This window comes from Ascaphus truei, chromosome 4 (genome assembly GCF_040206685.1).
Source record: "Ascaphus truei isolate aAscTru1 chromosome 4, aAscTru1.hap1, whole genome shotgun sequence".
In the NCBI taxonomy this organism is placed as follows: Eukaryota; Metazoa; Chordata; class Amphibia; order Anura; family Ascaphidae; genus Ascaphus; species Ascaphus truei.
Genome location: NC_134486.1, coordinates 378,061,425 through 378,086,272, shown reverse-complemented (window position 1 = coordinate 378,086,272; position 24,848 = coordinate 378,061,425). Strand labels below are relative to the sequence as shown.

Below are 24,848 nucleotides of genomic sequence, written 5' to 3'. Positions count from 1 at the left end.
TAGCGATGTGGTGACGCGGCAGTGCATCGCTCACATGGTGTGGAAGCACCAGGACAGCAGAGAGATCGGACCAGTCTGGCGGAGGCGCCAACAAGATTGGGTGAATACCGGACTAAACTGTTCCTGGACTTCAGAGACCCCAACAGCATTTCTGTTCATTGCGCTTGATGGATAGATATTTTGCAAGTACCTAAACTGGCAATCGTTTCATGCTCCTGATATAAATCGGTAAAATCCTGATTGTGTGCCTAACATAATGGCCGCCTTTCAGTTTCAATCAATCCTTCAGTCAGTAGCTCTGCAGCTACAATGTATCCTTATATTACTAAGGTAACTATCTATTGTTACAGTTTACAGCTCAAACTGCTGGGAATATTGGCAACAAATTATCCCAAAAAGGAAAGTGTTGCAAATATCTTACACTTCTTTGAAGGTGGACTATAAATTACTATAGACATCAAAGGATGCTTTCAAACTCATTAAAAATGGCATTAAGAGTTGAATTTAAAAAATAAATAAATAACGCAGTAAGTATTATCTAATACTATAGAATTGATTTATTTAAAAAACATAAGATTTCACATGTTTTGCTGCTTTAAACTCATAGGTTTATGGGGATGGGGGAATTGCTGCTTTAATTTTAGATCTGGAAACCAAAATACATCTGGAAAACATTTGAGGAACTCTCACATTCCTGCTCATTACGTACGCTTTACGAGGCGTTGGTGGTGCCAATAAAGAAAGTTTATAAGGTTAAAAATGTGTCTCAGGTAGAAATGATAAACATGCAGAACCAGCTGGCAGCTGTGATTGATGTATTATTTATAAATAACTGTACAGTTTGTCAGGCGCCAACCAACAAATGGCGACTGTACAGTACATCATCTACCAACCGTCCTTGTAAATAACCATATTATAAAATGAATATGCACAGTTGTCATATGGGAGGTTAGAAGGCGTGGACTCTGTAAACAACTGCTTTGGTTGGTCAAATACATTATTATTATCCTTTTCTTTCAGCAACAAATGCAGAGGAACGGATAATCCACCAAATTGAAAGTGTCTGAAAAAAAACCAAAAAACCATGTGGGGCGCTTGTGCCACGTTGCTGTCAGTAACCCAATAAAAGCTTCATCTTTGCCTCACCATTTGTCAGTCATCTGCTGCCACTTTGACCACAGTATGAACAGTAGTAGTATTGAAATGTCATTTGTGATACATGGATCACTCTGTATTAAGCATGGCATAAAAATGAAGTGACTCCAACACAGCACCAAAATGAAGAGGGAGGATGACTTGAATACACAAAAAGTCGTTATTGGATCCTTGACACATGGGCCGACATGTTACGCGCGTAGTGCGCTTTCTCGAGGTCCCTTCTGAGCTAGCCCACGTCAGGACTTTTAAACACCTTGTGTTCCCGGCAAAAAAGCCGGTGTTCGCGTCATCACGCAGCAGCTGACATGCTGGTGCGTCATCACGCAAGGTCTGTGGAACAATAAAAAAATTCTTAAAACAACTTAATTGACCAAAAAACATTTAAACAAGGGAACACTGGCTGCTAAATTCTTCCACATAGCTTCTACTATCTTGATATTGAAATAAAGTGGATCGAAAATGGCAACAGTTGTATAGTGAACCGTGACGTTCACAAATCCGGCGCTCAGAGGTGTATCAGGAAGCTGAACAGCATCATATAGTGTGTCATGAATAGGGAGCGACCGAGTCACAGGCTGACCTCCAGAAATATAAAACGTGAGATGGCAAATGTCATTGGGTAATTGGCTTATGCACAAGCTCTAGTAATATAGATCATGAAACTCACGATTAACGAGAGGGCCCGGCGGTCTCCCCAAAAGCTCTGCAAACTCATCCGGTCTTCCTCACCACGATCCAACAGCGACTCCTCCGTCGCAATGGATGATGGGAACTAGGTGTAGTCTGTATCCGGCTGTTGTCCCAGCAACCCGGCGTGCTACTGATGGCGTCTTGCGTACACACCGATGGCAACACACCATACCTGGACGCAATAAAACAAAGTATCAAAAAAAGGCATACAGTAGCTTTGTGGTCTAAATTCCAAGCATTTCGGTGCTTCTAGCAAGTACTGACTTAAGGGGCTGAATACTTATTCAACCAGTACATTTCACTTCTTTTTTTTTCGTTTGCTGACATTAACCTCCTCCTCGTATAACAGTTTAACTACTGCAGCTTTGTAGCATTGCATAAAAATAGTTAATTTGAAAAAATGTGAATACATTATTTCTAATTCAATAACTTGTGACATTATTGGTAGGGGGTGAATACTTCTGCAAATCACTTTATATAGTGAAGCTGGAAGATTCTAGATTGAGGTGACACAGATGGGGGATCTTATTGTACATAGTGTAAGTCATGTTTATGTGTAGAGCTATATGTTTAAGGATGTTTGGTCACCTTTATTATTTTAAAGATGGGAATGTGCCCCTTCTAGTCATTACCCAAATAATGGTCCAAGGTTAGTCATCTGCCCAGAAAGAGGAGGATGCATGGAACTCTGGGAGGAATCCTTTTTACAAAATGGGTTCCGGAGCAGTGCGGGATTTGCCCATACTGACCAGTTTGAAAAAACGAGCCCCTTGTGATGTCTTGGGATAAGGAGGGTACTCCTTAGAGTGACAGGATATGTATCCCTGACGGTGGAAGTATTTCTACCATGGGTCCTGATAGGAAGGAGGTAAATTCAAACACACAGACAGCGGATACCATGCATATCAAGTGCTAGGGTTACCAAGTCCAGAACCTCCCTCAGATAGTGGTGAAAGCTATCCGTGAAGAATACCAAATTCAACTGTTTTACTTGACACCCATTATTGTGTAAAGAGAAAGATGTTCTTGCATGTGGATTTCAATCTGTGGAATGAATAAAAGGTCCTGGGTCCCTTCAGTTCCACCTTCCAGCTTACATGCCCAGCCAGCCCATATTCCAGCACCCTGAGAAAGTAATTAGAGACACTGAGCACTACTATACATAAAACACCTCGATGTAGCACTCTTTTTTTTGAGCTGGGTGAAGAAGGGTTACACTTTGATTAAGTCTTTACATTTCTATAAATCTATGGTGCCTGTCAGTATGGCACACCTGTGAGCATGTGACCTGTTTATGGGACAAGGGTTAATCCACAGATCTCTGCCTCAAATGAACAATATCCCCCCTCAATCTGTCCAAATATACCATCTGTCACGAACAGCCCAGAAGTGAGCACGTGACTTAGATCTGCATCCAGGCTTAATATGCACGGCTAAGCTTGCCAACTCACCTATCTCCTGCTCAATCAGAGCCCAAAGCATTACTTATTAAAGTATGTCTTTAATATATATAAAATACAGTGCTCAGATTACAAGGAAAGATTATTACAAGAACAAACAGTTACAATAAATGCAGACCAGTTTCATAAAATAAATGGATAAACATAGCAGAATTCCCTATACGTTACCACATGTCATAGGTTCTTCCCAGAGAGGTCACTGGTGTAGAAAAGATGAAAATGCACGTGTCTGATCCCAAAACACACCTCTGTTGAATTCTAATTTACTATTCAAACATGCCAACTTTTATGCCCAGACCTTCTGCATTGAACCACACATAAACTCGCCCCATTCCTGACAGTTTTACGACTTGAAAGAAAAAAAGATTTTCTTTAGGCATTTAAATTCTGACTCAATATATATAAGGCCACAATATATAACTTTGTGGCCATAATTCTTAGACACACGTTAGTCATATCAATAGGTTCCGGCGAGTTTGGTGAATAAGGCATCATTTGATTTTGTTTCATTGCAATATTTACAAAAATGTATTTGTTATTTTTGAAAACAGGTGTCAGGCCAATGATATTGTATATTTAATATAGCCTTCAGACTAACTGGTGACAGGTTTGTTACCTCTCTCTATGATGCACAGGGAATATTTAAAAAATGTAAGGATTTCTTTGAGGCCGACACTATGATCTGTCTATCATCAACAGCTTTCCAAACTATACATTGTCACCTGTTAAACCCCTCGTTTTATCCTCAGACTGATGTCTATCTGCTAAGGTGGGGGCCCAAGTCCAACTACCCTATGTCAACCCAGACTATGGGGCCTATGCAGAGAGCAGCGAATTTTAAAAATGGCGAATTTATTAAAAAGTAGCTTTTTTGGAGAGTTTTATTCTCCATATGCAGAAAAGTGCGAATTCTGCTATGTTTAACATGGATGCGTGTGGCGAGTTTAAATTGGCGAGATGCGCGCTTCAGAAACGTGTAAAAACAAATTTGCGCCTTTTTTTTTCCCTTTGCAATGGCCGCGAGCGGCAGCTTCTTGCCAATTTTTTCTGGCGAGGCAAAAAGGAGACAATCGCGCCATTTTATTGGCGCGAACAGCCGCTAGATGCCATTCGCGCCTCTCTGCATTAGGATATTTTTAAAACTGGCGAGATTGAGGTTCTCGCCAGCCGCGAGGCGAGTTTTACAAATAGAAAATAAAAATTGGCGCGTTTTTCGGAAATCGCCATTTTCTGCTGTTTTCTGCGCGATTTTCTCCAAAAAATGGCGAATTTCGAAATAGCGCTGCTCTCTGCATAGGCCCCTATATCTCTTACCGAGCACGTGGTTGTAGGTCAGGAAATGGAAACACAACACAGTGATGTAAATAACACAGGAGTATTTATAGCATTACTCTTAACAAGTACAGGTACATATGATCCCCAAACAGGAGGATCATTCATCAACATGAACAATATAGAAATTACACGAGATGCTGCGCAGGTGTATGCTTATGTCTCTCCTTACTACCACCCAGCCCTGTACTTAGGGGGCCCTGGTGTAGGTTCCAGGAACACCGTTGGAGCTCTTTTGAAAGTGTTTGAACGTAGCATGCCTGTGTCTTCGCAAATACTTTGGTACCCTTTACTTGTTTGTGATGAGGATCACCTCGTTAGCTACTCATGCCAACGGTGTCAGGCAAACCGCTGCTCGGCGATGGCTCCACTTATTGGATCGATACGTGATCTGGTCACCCAGCATCCTCCGAGTTGTACTGCTCACGGATCGGCTCACCTTAATCCTCAGGTCGCAGCAGCTCTGCCCTCTCGTGCTCCACCAGGGTCTTTTCCCTCCTGTCACCCATTCTCCCCAGAGTCCAATGTCATTGGCTGAGGCCATGTCCATCACAAGTCACATCCTGAGCACACCTTGGAGAGGAGCCAGGCAGGGGGCAGTGTGTTTCAGCTGCATGCACTTACAAGGGGGTTACACCTGTATTTAGTGGGTTAAATCCAGAGGATTTATGAGCTTTTAGCCCTTCATGTCGTGTTATTGAACTTTAGAAGTTTATATGCAACAAGATTCTTTACTTAATTAGGCCAAGATTCAAAGAGGTCCATCATTGACTTAATGATTTACTTATTTAAAATGATTACATGTGTAACCCTCCCTGCCCAGCTTCTAGGGAGATTACATAGTCATTGGCACCAGGAAATGTTACAGTACAACCTTCATTTATTCATGTCCCCATGGGCAGTGACAGGTCATACACATATTAATAATGTTGGACTGTATTTTATTACAGACATACATTTTTGGACTGTTCCCGAAACCTTACCACAGCAGCCCCTTTCAAACCAACTACCTTTATGAACGTCGCTCAAGTAGCGTCACTGGTTGCCTTTACGGAGATCACACGCTGAGTGCTATATCGATCCGGTCAGCTGCACTCGCGCTGAACCACCTGTGAGCTTGATGATCGGATGTTGCACTACCTGCCCGAGGCCGCTGCCCTGTCTCCCTGATCGCTGCTTAAGGCTGAGTCCCCGCTGGTGCTGAGCTCGCTGAGCGGGCGGACGCTTGGCGCGGTAACTTGCATATACAGTTAGGATTGGAAATAATTGGACACTGATACAAGTTTTGTTATTTTGGCTGTGTACCAAAATAAATTCAAGTTGCCATTAAATAATGAATATGGGCTTAAAGTGCAGTCTATCCGCTTTAATTTGAGGGTATTCACATCCAAATTGGAGAAAGGATTTAGGAATTACATCTCTTTAATATGTAGCCCCCACTTTTTCAAGGGACCAAAAGTAATTGGACAATTGACTCAAAAGGTGTTTCATGGACAGGTGTGGGCTATTCCTTCGTTATTTCATCATCAATTAAGCAGGTAAAAGGCCTGGAGTTGATTCCAGGTGTGGCATTCGCATTTGGAAGCTGTTGCTGTGAACCCACAACATGCGGTCAAAGGAGCTTTCAATGCAAGTGAAACAGGGCATCATTAAGCGGCAAAAAAAAGAAAATCCATCAAAGAGATAGCAGGAACATTAGGAGTGGCCAAATCAACAGTTTCGTACATTCTGAGAAAAAAAGAACGCACTGGTGAGCTCTGCAACACAAAAAGGCCTGGACGTCCATGGAAGACAACAATGGTGGATGATCGTAGGATCCTTTCCATGGTAAAGAAAAATCCCTTCACAACATCTAGCCAAGTGAAGAACACTCTCCAGGAGGTAGGCATATCATTATCCAAGTCTACAATAAAGAGAAGACTTCACGAGAGCAAATACAGAGGGTTCACCACAAGGTGCAAACCATTCATAAGCCTTAAGAATAGAATGGCCAGATTAGACTTTGCCAAACAATATCTAAAAAAAGCCAGGCCAGTACCGGAACAGCATTCTTTGGACAGATGAAACTAAGATCAACCTGTACCAGAATGATGGGAAGAAAAAAGTGTGGAGAAGGCTTGGAACGGCTCATGATCTGAAGCATACCACATCATCTGTAAAACACGGTGGAGGCAGTGTGATGCATGGGCATGCATGGCTTACAATGGCACTGGGTCACTAGTGTTTATTGATGATGTGGCAGAAGACATAAGCAGCCGGATGAATTCTGAAGTGTATAGGGATATATTGTCTGCTCAGATTCAGCCAAATTCAGCGAAGTTGATTGGACGGCGCTTCACTTTACAGATGGACAATGAGCCAAAACATACTGCGAAAGCAACCCAGGAGTTTTTTAAGGCACAGAAGTGGAATATTCTGCAATGGCCGAGTCAATCTCCTGATCTCAACCCGATCGAGCATGCATTTCACTTGCTGAAGACAAAACGTATGGCAGAAAGACCCATGAACAAACAACAACTGAAGACAGCTGCAGTAAAGGCCTGGCAAAGCATCACAAAGGAGGAAACCCAGCGTTTGGTGATGTCCATGTGTTCCAGACTTCAAGCAGTCATTGCCTGCAAAGGATTCTCGACAAAGTATTAAAAATGAACATTTTATTTATGATTGTGTTAATTTGTCCAATTACATTTGAGCCCCTGAAATAAGGGGACTGTGTATGAAAATGGTTGCAATTCCTAAACGTTTCATACAATATTGCTCAACCCCTTGAATTAAAGCTGAAAGTCTGCTCTTCTACTGCATCTCAATTTTTTCATTTCAAATCCATTGTGGTGGCGTACAGAGCCAAAATTATGAAAATTGTGTCAGTGTCCAATTATTTCCGGAACTAACTGTATATATATGCAAGTTCCGGCTCATGGAATGCGTGCGCATGCGCGTGCATACACGCTCGGCGCTTTTGTAAATACATTTTTTATACTTTCCCACTTGTCAGTTCGCAATTGCGCCCCCCCCTCTCCTCCCCCCACGCGCGGGTCCGCAAGTTGCAGGACATGCTCTAAGCATGAGCGCGCTCAGCGCCAGCAGGGACTCAGCCTGATAGTGAGTGGCACATACATCGCCCGTAGGGATCAGCTGTGTGTGATTCTGCGGTAACTCATGTCAATGTGATACATGAAAAGCTTCAATTAGCTGCTTTACTGTACGTGTGATAATCACCTTTTACTCAATAATATATATTTTTATACTACACTATGAGGGTCGTGAGTTTGTCCTTTTTCTCTTTTCTGTAGCCACCAAGATGCCGCGCCATCTATATGGATGGCAGCAGACCCCCTCTAATATCGTGATGGGACAAGGTTTTATAGTGGCATACACTTTTTCCATCACGTGTGGCCGCCATCTTTATTGAAACCACTTTGTTCACATTTTTTTTTTTTAAACAGCTTGACTAATAGGAGATTGTTATTTAATCACGTGTGTGCATACACTATATTCTTTAATTATCTTTCCCGATAGTAACTTTGATAGCGGCAGTGATTTCACTACACAATTGGTGCGCTGCAACTTTTTTCTTCATTTTTGTTTGCACGTTCAATAGCCATGTTATTAACCCTTTAGGAGGGGGGGTTACACATGCATTACATGGTCATCGTATAAAAAGCTGTCTTCCTTTTGAGCCATAGGAATGAGGTTTGGATGTTACCTACCTTAATATGCAAAAATGGAGCAGACACAATCCCACATAAAGAGGTTCATATGGAATAAGTAGAGGGTTCCATGGAGAAAGAAATGGTGAGTTTCAGTTCTGGGTAAGTAGTCTATGGTACATTAAATTATTTTTTGATTCAAATCCGTGTGCCCTTGTCCATCAATCATATTGGATACATGGGACGAAATGTACTGTAGGTCTTCCCTGGGAGCACTGGTAAAAGTATCACTATTTATCTTTTTTTGTGGTGTGCAGCAAATACCCATCATTTTTTCAGTTCTGGGTAAAACACATGCTTGTGAATCATTATTTTAAAAAATATATATATTATGATAAAGTGCAAAATATTTAGGAGACTCATTTATATTTGTGTTTCAGAATATGTACAGTATAAAATTAACAAAACATATTACAATGGTGAAGCCCTTAGAATTGCTTTGTATACGTGTACTGTACAGTTTTGGACCTGAGGATATTGTCACTTTCTGTGGCCATCAAAACACTGTTATCATTCCCGCTGGCATTATGCGAGATGTTTTGTCCGCTTGGATTTCGTCACAGATTTATTAATAACATTTTGCATTTGTATTGAATGCAGCAGTAGAGCTTTCTTTACATAACATGCTGAAAGTATTAACAATGGATTGATCCCCAGATCTGACATATCCGAGCTTGGAGTGATTTGTACTTTTATCCTGCACCTGTTGTGTATGGGTATTTTTTTTTTGTGGGGCTTAAAACATGATTGCAAAGGTAGATTATCATTGGGTTGTTAATGTTATGTAAGTCTTTTCCCATACTCATATGATGCATAGGGGAATATGCTAGTAGCTGCTAGTTTGTCCTTCTAAAACCGCACAGTTTGCCATGGGAGGGGCAGAGGGACAACATACTGTCAATGGGGAGAGCACAGGGACATCTGTCCTGTGTGGAGGGGGAACTGATTCAGGAGGAGGACAACTGCTCTCCGAGAGTCCATTGGCCTGCAGATTCTGTTAGCTCTGTTAGTCGTTGTGGCTCACCTAGGTGGGGGAGAAGACAGGGATGGTGGTGATGACCCTTGTGGCTTGTCTAGAGGAAGACTGCTGGTGATGGATTCTCCAGGTCTTCTTATGGTAATGGCACATGTGGCAATGGGACCCTTCCTTCCCCCTACGAAAGGTGGCACTACATATTGCACAGTGGATCTTTCCTGAATCATGCATAGTTCCCTGGAATGGCATCTACCATCACCATTATCATCTTCCTCCTCCTCATAACCACCAGCAACACTACTGCATTCCATCATGTACCTCCTTTTCAACTGTCCCTCTGTCTGTGCCTCCCTCCTCCTCAACTGGCACAATATTGTAGGCAGCAGCAAGAATACAACCAGTGCCACTAAGTTGAGGCTTCCAGCTTGGTATAAATAAACTGCCTCACTCAGATTCCCTCATCCTTCCCATCCTCTTCAGCTAACATACTCATGTAACATGGTATGTTTCATGTACCTGTCATTCCCCACATAGAATGGTCTGTTACGTAAGCCCTATTAAGTTCCAGGCAGTAACAGGTTAATCTATGGGCTAATGACCCCCCCCCCCCCCCTTGTTCTTTCCTTGAAGATGAAGGAAAGGAGGTGGTGACTCATGGCCTGTGTACAGCCACTTGGATGTGGGTACAGTCCATGAGCCCGCCCCTTCTAGATTCTTCTGGGGGGGGGATCTAAATTGAGTTAAGTTTCACTCTCCTGCGGGAGAGGGTGGAAAAAGTTCTACTCTAACCTCCCAGGAGATAGGGTGTGAGAGAGGAGGTTCAGCACTACCCTCCTGCGGGAGAGGTTGGGCGTAGGAGAGTGGAGTTCTGCCCTGCTCTAGGAGTAGGTGTGGAAGGAGATGAGGTCTGGCTCTGATCCTGAAAGGGAGTAAGAGGGCTACGAGTCTTCCCCATTGTGGGGCAAGCATGCCATTCTAGGCCGGCCAGCTAAGAGACCATCCAGACCAGAATGCCCCAAGAGAATGGGCAAGCACCATCCAGAAGCCCTGTACTGCAGAATACTATGCTGCACTAAGGAAGGAGAAGGAGAGAAAGAAAATAAAGATGCTTGTGCACCTTGCCTCTGCCTCGGTGTCAGTTACCGAGCAGGAGGTAGATGGACTGCAATGACAGAAGCTGATATCCTATTCTTGGGATCCTGTCATGGCTGGAGGCCCTGTACCTTGAGTGTGAGTAACTAAGAAATGTCCCTAAAGCTTGTCTCATTGCCCATACCATCGCGCAGCTTAGATTCTCCTGACACCACAGGTAGGCTTCAGCACCACACAAGAAGCAGTAACCAGGGTAGTTTCCCAGAGGAGGGGGGAAACAGGGTTACACTCATAAAACGTACGGTGCTGGGATTAGCAGAAAGAGTGTGAAAGTGCCCTCCCCAACTTCCCCCCCCCCCCCACTCTTTCCTGCTGCTGCTAACGTAGTGGCACTGGTACTACTACTACTAGTGGTGGTGATAGTGGTCGCATTAGTAGTGGTGGCAGTAGTAGTGGGGGGGGGGGGTTGCTGTTCTGAGCCTCCCTGACCCTTTTTATTTTAACTAAGGTCGGGGGAGATCCCCCTCTGCCAAAGTCTGTCTGCCTCCCAGTACCGCCTCCTTCTCTGGTCTCCTGACACTACTCTTCTCCTTTCCCTCCTCTCCCCCACAGTAACAAAACAAAAGACAGGAACTCAATTATAAAGACACTGGGAGAAAATACAATTATAAACTGTATAAAACTATAATTTTAAAATACAGCTACATTAATACTGAAAAAAAACTGTGCTATGAAAAATTAGAAGTGAACTATCAAACTACAGTACAACAAAAAATAACAAAGTTAATTAAATTAACTAATTTAGTCAACTATGTAACTAAAACTAATGTCTGGCTGCAGTAACAATCAAGTAACTAAAACTAAAACCAACTACTAAACATCTTTTTTTACATATATATATATTTCTCTCACTCATTCACTCTCTCACACTCAAACTCACTATACACTCATTAACAATCAACACTGTCAAACAATCAATATCAACACAAATACACTAAGTTTTAACACACACCAACTCACTTACACAGTCCAACACTGTAACTCAATCACATCGCTACGGTCACGTTTTGCTCCTTGTCTGGTGATAGTTTACTAATTTGCAACATTATTAACCCTTTAAAGTTTGGCGAAATGTTTCACAAGGAATCAACTTAAGAAAGAAAAAAAAAACGCTCTCTCTATTTACTACTCGTCCTAATATAGAAACCAGCTGAAATGTCCTTTTAATTGTGAATCCAGGTGGCCATCCTAGGGGAAGCTCATGAGGAAGCCCAATGTCTTTCATCGCCTCAATCATTCCCTACTCTGCAGATGTTAAAAGACAGAATATTTCCCCCAAGGCGCACAACTGTACATTTTTTGGTTGCAGAGACGAGTAACACATCAGGTTACGCACCTGAGAACACTTAGCAGTTAATCAGTGGCTGTGCCAAATAACTCACGTGGTTTTAAAAAAAAAAAGATACAATGTCCTAAATTAATTCACTATTATTGTAGGCCGCTGCGATATCAGTGGGGGACAAATCTACCATTAGCCTAAGCAAATAATGTAATGGCTGTCACACGAGGCTCTCAATGCTTGCTGTGGCTCTAAAGTAAGAATGTCATTATGGCCCGTTTGCCGATCTCAGTGGGCAGTCTCTGGGAGGTCGGTCTTCAGAATAGGAACATTTGTTCTAACAGAGAATGTAAATAAGTGAATATATCATCCCTGCCCTCCTGAGCTACTGAGAACGTTACTGATGCAAAGCAGGCGCCCGAGGCAGTGGGATGTTGTGAAGTCTTGCAGAACTGTACAAAGCAATTCATTACACTTGATCCATTGGTATACAGGAACTGATGTTTTATAGGTTTTCAGTTCTAGAATGCTTAAGAGTATAAGGATTTCTAAGTAAACAAGCAATGGAGTTGCACTAAACTGAGAGCACTCGGATATAAAACAGTGCCTGGGCCTATTACTTTGTTTAAAAAGTCTGTGAAACAAATCTATGAACAGCTAACCAGGACAGGTCTCAAGGTATAAACATTGCACACTTATAAGCTCATTGCTGCTTGGAGAACATGACAAAAATATTGTAGTAAAATAATGCTCCAAAACAGACTATTTTAGTGTTTAATAATGACATTTAGTCAAAATAACTTACATATATGTAGCGCATTTTCCCCCACCCCCTGGGAGATGTGTGGGTACAGTGTGTGTGTGTGTAGGGTGCAATACCTGTGGCTCACAGGAGGCCTGAGCATCTGCTGGTGGGAGCCTGGGGTGTAACTGGATCGATGCTCAGTAGCGCTTCCACCTGCAAGGGATTCTATTATGTAGAATAACCCCATAACAGGAGCCACATGCAATAAAACATACACTAGTGAACAGATAACAGTTTTACTGCAAGCAACATAAACAATATACTGCTTCGACCAGCTTTATTCTAATGTTTGCCCGGAATTGTTTTCGGCTGGGGGCCGAACTTGGCTCCGCGCCAACCGCACGCCAGCCGCCTTCCCCACCCCGCGTGCGCATCTTCTTCCCCGCGTGTGCATCGCATCTGCTCACCTCGCGATCCCCAGCTGCTCCCCCTTGCTCCCCCTGGCTGCTCCGCATCTTCCCCTTACCCCATCAACATTCGGGGCCTTCGGGGATGCCGGGGAACCCTGGCACGGTGTGACCGGCGCCACTGTGACGTGCGGCACGCGCCCGGAAACAGCCGCGAGACAGCCGCGTCTGCCCGCACTTTGCGGTGGCGGCCACTTTAGAATAAAGGCGGACGCCAGTGTACATATGCAGTCCCACAAACCAGGCCACGCACGGCCCTACCCTCCAATACTCCGTTGCCTCCCTGGAGTCACAGTCCCAAAGTACTGGTAGGGAGGGGCCTTGGCAACCAACCACCCCGGTGTTCACAAAGTAATACCCCACCCAAGGTGTGGTACAGTGCTGCCCACTAAAGTGTTTGTTGGTGCACGTGACTAGGTAGCTCCCGGTAGCTAGGGAGCCCAGTGGAGCAGACTGGATCACAGTGGGACGCTTCCCCAGTGACCTGTGTTTCCTGCCAGCATCCGGACATAAGGCGTGAGGGGCTTGTTGTTGGAGACACCACGCCATGGGATGCTGCAGCTATTCTTGTCTTCACTGGGAAGTGTTGCCTGGTTGGACCTTAAACCAGGAAGGTATTGTGCACCAACGCAAGGGAGAGGGTAGCGCTGCCCTCACACACACACACATACGTTGGGAGAGGTCGCTTGCTTGACACTGGGTTACAGGTACCCAAGCACCCTAGGGGCTAGCTACCCCCGGACGATATTACTGTTATTAAAGCAGGGCTCCGATCATACGATAGATTCCGTTCCAGGCCGCCACCGGAAAGTAAAAATTGTCGAAAGGCGGAACATAACATTTGCTATGTCCACTAGCGACTTTCCGTGTCTCTTACCCCTTCTGTGCATGCGCACACTCGGCCGTCCCCATTCTGCGCTTACGTGAACTTGGCTGCTCCCCCCTTCTGCGCTTGCACAAACTCGGCCGTCCTCCTTCTGCGCAGCGCAAACTTGGCTGTCCCCCTTCTGCGCATGCACGGACATGGTGGCCCCCTTCTCAGTACCGCAGTATTGGCGGATTGTCGAGAAGAAAAACAACGAGAAGCGGGGCCCTACTGTACTGTGCATTGTGTTGAGAGTATGATTGGATGCCTTCTGTGGGACCACAGTAAAGGAGTTATTGTAGATGTATTGGGGGGAGTGGGTTGTGTTTTTGTATGTATTGGGGGGTTAAAGCTGCAGTTCAGTCTTTTTTTTTTTTTTCCGTAGGGTTTGAGGGAACCAGTCCCAGAATCAGGGCTCAATTACACCATAACATCAGTGTGTTAATGTTCACAAAAAGAAATCACCCATTAAGGAATGAGCTATGATAAGAGCTATGTGAGACTTGCTATACACCTGTAACTCTTAAACTCCCGTCAGTAAAACAGTGCAACAGTGACTATGAGGTGGTGACAGACCTATATATATACCATAATGGTCATGCCTACCCTCCCAATAAAACAACCTGCATGAATAACCTGACACTTGGAGTAAACAGGTAAGTACTCATAATACAGCAGCTCATCCCTGGGTGGTGCGTGCCTCACGCCAGCAAAGTAGGTAAGGTAGATGTCCCGTGGGGTCCAAAAAACGGAGCACAGCAGTATCAAAGAGTGGGGCCCCAGACCAGAAAAAACGTTAAAAATAATTTATTTGATGACAAACGGAGAACATCCCCGCATTTTTCCGGGTAAGTCGGGGGATAGGAGGGGCCGCAGCAGTATGACTTATAAGTGGTACATGTTTGAGTGATTTAATGTTATCTGAACTTAAATATATGTTAATGATGACACCTTGTATTACATTCTGCTGCCAATGTTACCATATAACTTTTGCCATCATCAAACCCTACAGGTAAATAATGGTCTTAATTTATATAAATACAGTAATGAATTAATCTAACAATGTCAGAAGTAAATCACCCTACACTAAACGACAATTGTCATGCCTGGACACACACATAGTACAAAGGCAGGCTGAGGGTCTCTTGTGTTTGTCATGCACAAAGGCCATCTGTCCTTGCTTACTTTATTACGTCTGTTGGAGAATTTGACACTAGGGTTATTGGATGCTTTTACAAAGGGACTGAAGAAACTGAAGTCTCCTTTGGGTTATTTTTGCGCGTAGATGGCACAGAGCAGAGTCGATTGGTTCATGTAAAACAGGCCAAACTGTTCAAAATCACCATTTTGATTTTTGTTTTTTTAAATAGCAGCTCAGCGACTTTTCACAAAGTTATTTATTTATTTTTTAAACTCGATTGAATTTTGAAAGCAAAAGTAATCAAAATGGATTGAACATGTGATGCCCACTGACTTTTAGAGTTACGTAATCCTTGCTATGAACGTTTGGACCAAAGTAAACATTTTCGCCAACTCAAAAAAGGTGAAATTCGCTAAATTCCCTAAGGCATATCTCCTTGGGCTTTGGAAATAATATCCCGTTGGGGAAGGAATAGGCGGTGCACTGCCTCGAAAAACGATGGAGGCTGGATCGCTCACAAATAAATGCAATTTATTGGATCATCAGCAACATTCTAAAAAAATAAGAACAACAGAGAAACCTCTTATTCCTATTCCTTCCCCCACGGATATCATTTCCGGTACTCGATTTCAAGCTGGGAGTACGCCAACATGAGACCCACAAAGAACATGATCGTGATTACCTCTCGATATGGTTGTATCATTGTTATTTAAGAACTTACGAAGATTGTTCACAGTCTAGCTCCAGGAGACGCCACCTTAAAGTGGTGAGGGGGTCTGGGTTCTCCACTTTTGTGGTTTCACAGACATCCCCTCTGGGTATTATTATAAGGCTGTTCTTTTTATATTTGGAGTACAAATATGACTTTCTATTATGTGTAGAAAGAATACAAGGTGAGCGCACTCGAATTATCAGAAGTCTATACACTGTTTGGTGTACAGGGTTTCTACACTCACATTGGTGGAGTGAGGGGAGATAATAGAATAATAATATAGTAATACTCAGTGTTCGACAAATCTATACATTTGCTCGCCCCGGGCGAGTGGATTTAACCCCCGGGCGAGTAAATATTGGCCCAAGCAGCACACGTTTGGTACTAGGTGACGAGTAGATTTTTTTTTGTGTGGCGAGTAGATTTTTTGGTGATTTGTCAACCACTGGTAATACTAATAATAACTACTCACGTGGGGTGCTTGCAGAGGTCCTGTGCTCTTCCCTGAGGCATGTAAATTAAATGCCGGGAGATAGCGTGAGGCCTCTGCCATTCACTTACCGGGGTTCTGCCGAGCTGCAAAGACACGTTGCCATGGCAACCCGGAGTCAAATGACGCTGCGGTGTCATGCGGAGTGACATCCCATGTCTGTCTCCATGGCAATGGGGTCACGTGACGTCACGTGACCCCTCTGCTTCATTTGACGCCGCCATACAAGGTAAGGGGGGCCCGGAAGTGAGGGGAAGCAAGCATGGGGACGCAGCTCCAAAATGTTTGCGCTCCCCTGGTTTATAGAACAACACTGCTTGGTAAATCTGGACTTAATATGTCACTACCATTAGTTTTCTGTGAGAGATTGCCTGTTTCAAGAACACTGAACATTCTTGTTTTTGCATTAATGTATCAAGAATACAGAAGCAATGCATTAGCTTAACTTGTTTGCGATCAATACAACCCCCCAGCCCCTCCACCGGGCACCTCCATGTTGAAGATCGTATTTTGCAAGACTATTTTTCACCAGTCTCTGAAACACATGCTGGGGCAGAGAAGAGGACTTAACTCCATGTATTTGCATTTCCCTTTATGAAGATATGGGGCTCTCAGCTGATGATTTCCTACCAGGTTATCAGCTCTTTGTAAAACACTCACATTGCTGAAGGCCATTTGATTGAATCAAATACTTAAGAGATTCTTATCCTCAAGTGTAAACTGTGAATAGACATTGTATACAGCAGGGGGTAAAGTGGGGAACCTGTTTCAAGAACTTGTTAGTGGATAAGAAGGAATGTTTGGGGGAGGGTTTGCAGGAAGGATTCTAAAGCTTAGTTCCACAGCGAGATTGAGGACAAGAGGAAAATAAAGATGTACTAAAGCTGGGCATTGCTGTATTAATAATTTGCATTATAAAATTGGGATCACAGTGATATTATTACGGAATTCTGCCGCATTTACTGAACAGGAAGTATTTATAAGTGGGTGGTGCTTTTGTAATCTCCTCTGCGAACACCAAAAAGCAGGAACTCAACGTTAAATATCCTTAGAAATACAAATAAGCAGTGTCATAGAAATGTGCGTTAATCAGCGCTAGCGATGCGTGTGTGGTGGGGGCAGAGGTTTGAGATATCATGGTGTAAATGTGTGCTTAAATTATTCAAATTATTTAACCGCTTTGATGACTGAGACTATCAAAGCATTGCAAAGGAATAAAAAGCCAAAAACATTACATCTATATGTGCAAGTGGCCACGTGTGTGGGAGTTTGTGCATGTGTGTGCATGTTTGTGCGGATGGATATGATCACCTGTGTACATTTGGGTGGGTCGTACATGTGCATGTGTGTGTGTCTACATCTGCATGTAAGCACGTGTGTATGTACATGTAGTCTGGGTCCCCCGTAAGCCCTTTACCTCCCTACGCAGGTGCACTAGGCAGCGGAGGCGGGGGCAGGGGGCAGGTGCCAGCAGTGTCAGGCAGCTAGCTTGTGGCTGCTGCAGGGCGCCATCATCTTGAGTATGGTCGCGCATGCGTAGTGCAGTCGCGCATGAACATAGAGTAGCTGCAGGGCAGCCATTATCAGAAAGGCTTCGCAGGGACTACAAGCTCCATCATGCACAGGGGCTGCAGGAGCCATGTGATGCTATGCAGCCAATAGGGCTGCCTGGATCCCCTGCTCAGAGAAAGGATACATTTCTCGCTCAGAGGAGCACGCCAGTTGGAGCTGGGACAAGGTTAGGGTAGGTTGTGTAGGTGCAGGGCGTCTGTGACACCTGCACTTGACCAGAGACCCCCCTAGGCCCCAGCTAGGCCCCGACTCACTGTGATAGCTTGTGGCTATTGCAGGGACCCCCATAGATAGGGAGCCCCATAGATAGGGACCCCCATAGATAGGGACCATGTCCAGTAGCACCAGCGTGAGGAAAAGACAGGACGCGGCTGCAACCTGGGCCCTTGGTGATCTAGGACCGGATCATCATAACCATACGTACAGAGACATTCTTCATGGTGGAACCGCCCACGCGGGACACCACCCAACGTAGAGGCGGAGGCTTTGCGGATGACATCGCAGGATCAGTGGATCCCACCATACTGTATCAGCGCTACCGGGAGCAGGTACCTCACCGGACCAACTGTACAACTTCAGTTCTAGTGGGGCAGCGCTGTCTCAGACACTTGGGTGGGATAGCTCTTGAGGAAACCGGGGAGGTTAGGTGCTCAGGGGCACCTCAGTACTTTCAGGGGACATTCCATGGAGGTGTGGGAGTTGGGTTGACAGGCCTTGTGGGGGGAAACGGCCATTCGTGGCCCACATTGGTGTGGTACTGTTATTCTGTTCGCTTGCCTGTAGTAAACTGTTGTCTATCACTACATGTGTATTATTATTTGGGTCCTGTAACGGGGTCATCCCACATGGTCGGATCCCAGCACAGGTGGAGGCGCTTGCGCCTGACGGATCAGGCACACCCCAGGCTCCCAGCAGCGGAGGCTCGGCCCTCTTGTGAGCCACAGGTAACGCAACACACACGGTAGCCACCATATCTCCGAGGGTGTGGGGGAACATGTGCTACATACAGTACGAGTGTGTGTTGGTGCACACATACTTGAATAACTTCCTATTTTGTAGAAATATTGATTTAAAATAATATATTAACACTGAGAATTGGGGGGGGGAGGGGGTTCTACAACCTGCTTCACAGCTCACAGTGATTTTCTGAATTCCTGTAACATGTACTATATGGCTGAAAACTGAAATCTACCCTGCACAGTGCTTTATTTTAATTAGTTTACTTACTCCTTCTTTGGTACCTTGGCAACTGCTTGTGCAGGCCCATCAATGTCTTTCTGAAACTTTAACACTTACTGAGAGAAACTGCCCCTCTGAACGGGGTGAAAAAAGATTGTGTTGGACAGCTTCACTTATAGAGATGGTTCATTTTTCAATTCAGTGATACACATTTTGTATTTCATCACAAATACAGTAATTGTTACATGATAAGACTTTGAGCAGTAACTTCCTTACCTAGTGGATCAGTTAGTTATAAAATGCTATTTTATGACAGTCATTATTATTATATTTGGTATTTTAATTATTTGTTAACTATTTACTATATATAGGGAAAGGTGAAACTCGGCCCAAATCATCTTAATCTTGTTATGTTTGTTATTGTATTCTGTTATTTTCATGTCAGTTTTTCACCACCGCTTGTACTGCACAATACAAGGTGTTTTACAGGACAGCACTGAGGATGTGATTTTTTTTTATACCCAGAGAACCTGAAGCCACAAGAATTAGTAATATCAAAGCATCTCTTATGTGAAAAAGGTACCAGAACCCGTTGTGACTATCCGAAATAGCTCTTATTTCCAGAACCCATTTTTCTTCCTATAAGTATATGACAGGAGACTCCAGCTCAGGTAGGTTTAAAGCTAATTATTAGGGGAGAACGTCTGCTTTCAGTATCCTTAAGAATATTGGGAGAGATGTATCAACGTTCAACGTAGGGGAGTTTCCCACACGTGACTCATATTTTTAGCCAAATAGGTTTACGCCCCATCAAACTTTAGGATATTTTTGCGAGGATTGGGCGCATGCTCCGCCCATGTCAACCTTCGGTCGCCTGATTGGCTCCAGTCTTATTCCAGCCTGCTGTGCAGCTCTGCGCCTGATTGGCTCACCCCTGCTATTTTTGCTCAGCCTCTTCCAACAGGAATGTGGTGTGTGCTGGTCGCAAGCACTAAACCTTGCCTCGCCTTGACGCCGCTGCTTTCCCCAACCCTCGACTCGGCTAGTGACTTCTACGACCGTCTCTCTCCACTCCTCGACCCCGGCCACCGAACTCTACGATCCACACCTCTCCACTCCTCGAACTCGGCTTCCTCCCCTGCTGCTCTGATCTCTCCGACCCATACCTGGCTACCCACGACGACGAGTCCTACATACGGATGCGGCTTCGCGGCTTTAGGTCGGTGTATCAATATCCCCACCTCGGCCTCGCCGTTTCATCCTGTTTGTGGCAAGCACCCATTACAATTTTGGACGTAGTATAAATTATGCACAGGCGCAGAACTTGATATGTCTCATTATAATCTGTGCGTCAAGTAACTCCTCCTATAGCCACTCCCTAAAATGCACATGATGCCATTGGTGGAAAACCAATGACACATTGAGGCAAGATGAAAATGATGCAATTTGTATTCATTTTGCTTCAAATTAGCCTTAACACCTCACCCTCACATAGTCAGGTATGTGTGTGTGTTTAATATCAATGCAATTTGTAGGCATACTGAAATATAAACACGATTAGGATCAAATATGAATAATAGGCCTAATATTTACAATCCCTTCCTGTTGGGACCATGGAAATGTTTGGACCCCAAGACTTTACTTTGCTAATGCCTAAAACACCACTGCAATATCTGCACTTATATGTGTGTTTGTACTAGTCCTGTGTATGGACAATGCATTTTATTTAAACAGTGAGTTGACAAACCTATTTAAAATCATCAAAAAAAGTACCTTGTCTGGGCACAGCAGTCTGGACTAAGTGAATGTTTATGTACTGTAGTGTTGGGGAAAAGTAGAAAAGAAATTATGTGTTTGTTTTTCAGATGATATGCTAGAACAAACAGGCAAAGAAAGGTTCTAGAACAAATAATTGTTAGGTTGAAAAGATACATTTATTAGCTAATGCTAATGCAAACATTCAAGAAAAACATAACACACAGATAAGAAAAATATGGCCAGACTAGTCCTACATCATGTCCGACTTTTGCCCTATTTATATTTGTGGGTCTTTTGAGTCATTATTAAAAACAACTGCACCTTTTAACGCACAAGTTTGGCCCTCGGAAGAGGGGGTATGTATGTGTAATACATTGTCTGTCATTAAGATTACTCTTTTGACAAGCTGTTATGGATTCAATGCAAATATATTCATTTTAAATATTAAAATCATAATCCTATAATGTTTCACGTACACACTAAAGTGACAACAGTTAATATTGAATGCAAAAGTCAACCAAAAACCAAGTAATTTTCTTTTAGAAAGCTTTTAGAAGCTTTATTTAAACCTCATGATCTCTGGAATTCTTCTGAACTTAGGGGGGAAAAAATCTTTTATTTGTCATTCACACATCATGTTTTGCAGCGTTCAGCATTACGAGGTATATGAAGCTAAGAACTGTGCTTTCAGGAGTTGACAGCATTGAACAATAGGTTGACATGTACAGACAATGTCCAACCTTTCCATCTAAAAGAAGCACCCAATCCTTTTATGATATGGGTCAGTGAAGGGGAATGCAAAGGTTTTAGGAACGAGAGCTCTGTGAAACATATTTTATGGAAAATTGAGACCTTCGAAAACCACTGCTGCTTGAATTAAAATTCTTGTTCGTATTCAGGTTCTCAGAATATTAGTGCATTTGTCCATATCTTAATATATAAAATCGAAAGGTTGGTACTAGCTGCGGTGAATCTGATTGGTCCTCAGCCTCTGGCCAATCAGATTGGTGGCTCTATGACGTCACCCAGCTCTATGACGTCACCCAACTCTCCCTCTCCCTCCCCCCCTCCGGCTCCCGGACGAAGGGGAAGCACGGCGCGGCCCTCCTGCCCCAGCCACCAATGCTCACTTCCCTCCCTCCCTGGCGGGGGGACAGGCAGTGGGCAGGCAGTCTCCGGAAGGACCCCCTTCCTCCTGCAGCTGCGTTGCTATGCAACGGAACGCCCTGTGGTGCCGTGTTGCATAACAATATGATGCTGCATGACGTCACATCATGACATCACGTGATGCCGAGTGACGTCATGGCAACGCAACACCATTAACAGCACTGTGCCTTGATGAGGGACACTGCAGGAAGACATTGCGAGGGAGAAGGTAAGAGGCCCTGCACCAGTTCCCTGCAGTGAGCCCCGCAATAATACCATCCGGCCCTGAATATATATTATTGCTGTTTGCCCTCTGTGGTGGGTTGTTTACAGAGAAGGCAATGTCTGAATCAGCCTGAAGAGGGAGTGCTGTATTCCCATACCACACAGACTGTTCTTCCGGAGTCTTCCCTATATATTCAACTAGCTGAGAGACCCGGCGTTGCCCGGGATGTAATGTTCCCGCTCCTCTCTCTCTCCTCTCTCTGTTTGTCCCCCATTCACATCAATCCAGTCCCCCCCTCCTCCCTCCTTTACAGCTCTGTTTGTCCCCCTTTACAGCTTCATGCAGTGTGTGTGCGTCAGTCATTGTGTGTGCATCAGTCAGTCACTGTGTGTGTGTGTGGGGGGGGGGTGCGCGCGCGCGTCAGTCAGAATGTGTGTCAGTCAGTGTGTGTGTCAGTCAGTGTGTGTGTCAGTCAGTGTGTGTGTGTCAGTCAGTGTGTGTGTGTGTCAGTGTGTGTGTGTGTGTCAGACAGTGTGTGTGTCAGATAGTGTGTGTGTCAGACAGTGTGTGTCAGACAGTGTGTGTGTCAGTCAGTGTGAGTGTCAGTCAGTGTGTTTGTCAGTCAGTCAGTGTGTATGTGTGTGTCAGTCAGTGTGTGTGTGTCATTCAGTGTGTGTGTGTGTGCGTGTGCGCGTCAGTCATTGTGTGTGTGTCAGCCAGTGTGTGTGTCAGTCAGTGTGTGTCAGTCAGTGTGTGTGTCAGTCAGTGTGTGTGTCAGTCAGTGTGTGTGTCAGTCAGTGTGTGTGTGTGTCAGTCAGTGTGTGTGTGTGTCAGTCAGTGTGTGTGTGTGTGTGTGTGTGTGTGTGTGTGTGTGTGTGTGTGTGTATGTGTGCGCGCGTCAGTTAGTGTGTGTGTGTGTGTGTGTGTGTGTGTGTGTGTGTGTGTGTGTATGTGTGTGTGTGTCAGTCAGTGTGTGTGTGTCAGTCAGTGTGTGTCAGTAAGTGTGTGTGTGTGTGTGTGAGTCAGTCAGTGTCAGTCTGTGTGTGTGTGTGTGTGTGTGTGTGTGTGTGTGTGTGTGTGTGTGTGTGTGTGTGTGTGTGTGTGTGTGTGTGTGTGTGTGTGTGTGTGTGTGTGTGTGTGTGTGTGTGTGTGTGTGTGTGTGTGTGTGTGTGTGTGTCAGGGTGTGTGTGCGTGTGGCTGTCAGGGGTTGTGTGCGTGCGGCTGTCAGGGGTTGTGTGCGTGCGTCAGTACGTGTGTGTGTGTGTGTGTGTCAGTCAGTGTGTGTGTGTGTGTGCATGCGTCAGTGAGTGTGTGCATGCGTCAGTCAGTGTGTGTGTGTGTGTGCGTCAGTCAGGCTTTATGTGCGTGCGCCCGTCAGGGTTTGTGTGCGTGAGTCAGGGTGTGTGCGTGCGTCAGTCAGGTTGTGTCTGCATGCGCCTGTCAGGGTTTGTGTGAATGCGTCAGTCAAAGGGCAGACGCGGGGGGGGTGAAGGGCAGACGTGGGGGGGGGTGAAGGGCAGGCGTGGGGGGGTGAAGGGCAGGCGTGGGGGGTGAAGGGCAGGCGGGGGGTGAAGGGCAGGTGTAGGGGGGGTGAAGGGCAGGGGTAGGGGGGGGTGAAGGGTAGGGGCAGGGGGGGGTGAAGGGCAGGGGTAGGGGGGGTGAAGGGCAGGGGTAGGGGGGTGAAGGGCAGGGGGAGGGGGGTGAAGGGCAGGAGTAGGGGGGGTGAAGGGCAGGGGTAGGGGGGGTGAAGTGCAGGGGTATGGGTGGGGGGTGAAGGGCCGGGGTAGGGGGTGAAGGGCAGGGGTAGGGGTGGGGGGTGAAGGGCAGGGGTAGGGGTGGGGGGTGAAGGGCAGGGGTAGGGGTGGGGGGTGAAGGGCAGGGGTAGGGGTGGGGGTGAAGGGCAGGGGTAGGGGTGGGGGGTGAAGGGCAGGGGTAGGGGTGGGGGTGAAGGGCAGGGGTAGGGGTGGGGGGTGAAGGGCAGGGGCAGGGGGGGGTGAGGGGCAGGGGGGTGAAGGGCAGGGGGGTGAAGGGCAAGGGCAGGGGGAGTTGAAGGGCAGGGTGAAGGGCAGGGGCAGGATGAAGGGCAGGGGCAGGGTGAAGGACAGGGGGGTTGAAGGGCAGGGGGGGTGAAGGGCAGGGGGGGTGAAGGGCAGGGGGGGTGAAGGGCAGGGGGGGTGAAGGGCAGGGGGGGTGAAGGGCAGGGGGGTGAAGGGCAGGGGTAAAGGGGGTGAAGGGCAAGGGTAGGGGGGGTGAAGGGCAAGGGTGGGGGGGGGAAGGGCAGGGGTAGAGGGGGTGGGGAAGGGCAGGGGTAGTGGGGGTGGGGAAGGGCAGGGGTAGGAGGGGTGGGGAAGGGCAGGGGTAGGGGGGGTAGGGAAGGGCAGGGGTAGGGGGGTGGGGAAGGGCAGGGTTAGGGGTGAAAGTGAGGCACAAATTGTTGTCAGGAGTAAAATGTCCACACACACACATACACACACACACACACACACATACATCCGAGGAGGCTGCTTGGCCCCCCCCCAGCGGCCGGGGAGTTAAGGGAGCGCCGGGGAGTTAAGGGAGCGCTGGGAAGTTAAGGGAGCGCCGGGGAGTTAGGGGAGCACCGGGGAGTTAAGGGAGCGCCGTGGAGTTAAGGTAGCGCCGGGGAGTTAAGGTAGCGCCGGGGAGTTAAGGTAGCGCTATGGAGTTAAGGTAGCGCCGGGGAGGTAAGGGAGCGCCAGGGAGTTAAGGGAGCGGCGGGGAGTTAAGGTAGCGCCGGGGAGTTAAGGTAGCGCCGGGGAGTTAAGGTAGCGC

At 45.8% G+C, this 24,848-nt stretch overlaps 1 long non-coding RNA gene across 1 annotated transcript in view; it reads right to left on the bottom strand.

Moving 5' to 3' along the window:
* Positions 1-584: 584 nt before the first annotated feature.
* Positions 585-24,848, bottom strand: part of LOC142492177 (uncharacterized) — a 78,066-nt gene continuing 53,802 nt past the window's right edge. Inside the window, exons 2-3 of the long non-coding RNA XR_012800795.1 lie at positions 1,826-2,020; positions 585-1,488 (exon numbers count right to left, since the gene is read on the bottom strand). This is a non-coding gene — a long non-coding RNA (uncharacterized LOC142492177). The remainder of the gene's footprint in view (positions 1,489-1,825; positions 2,021-24,848) is intronic.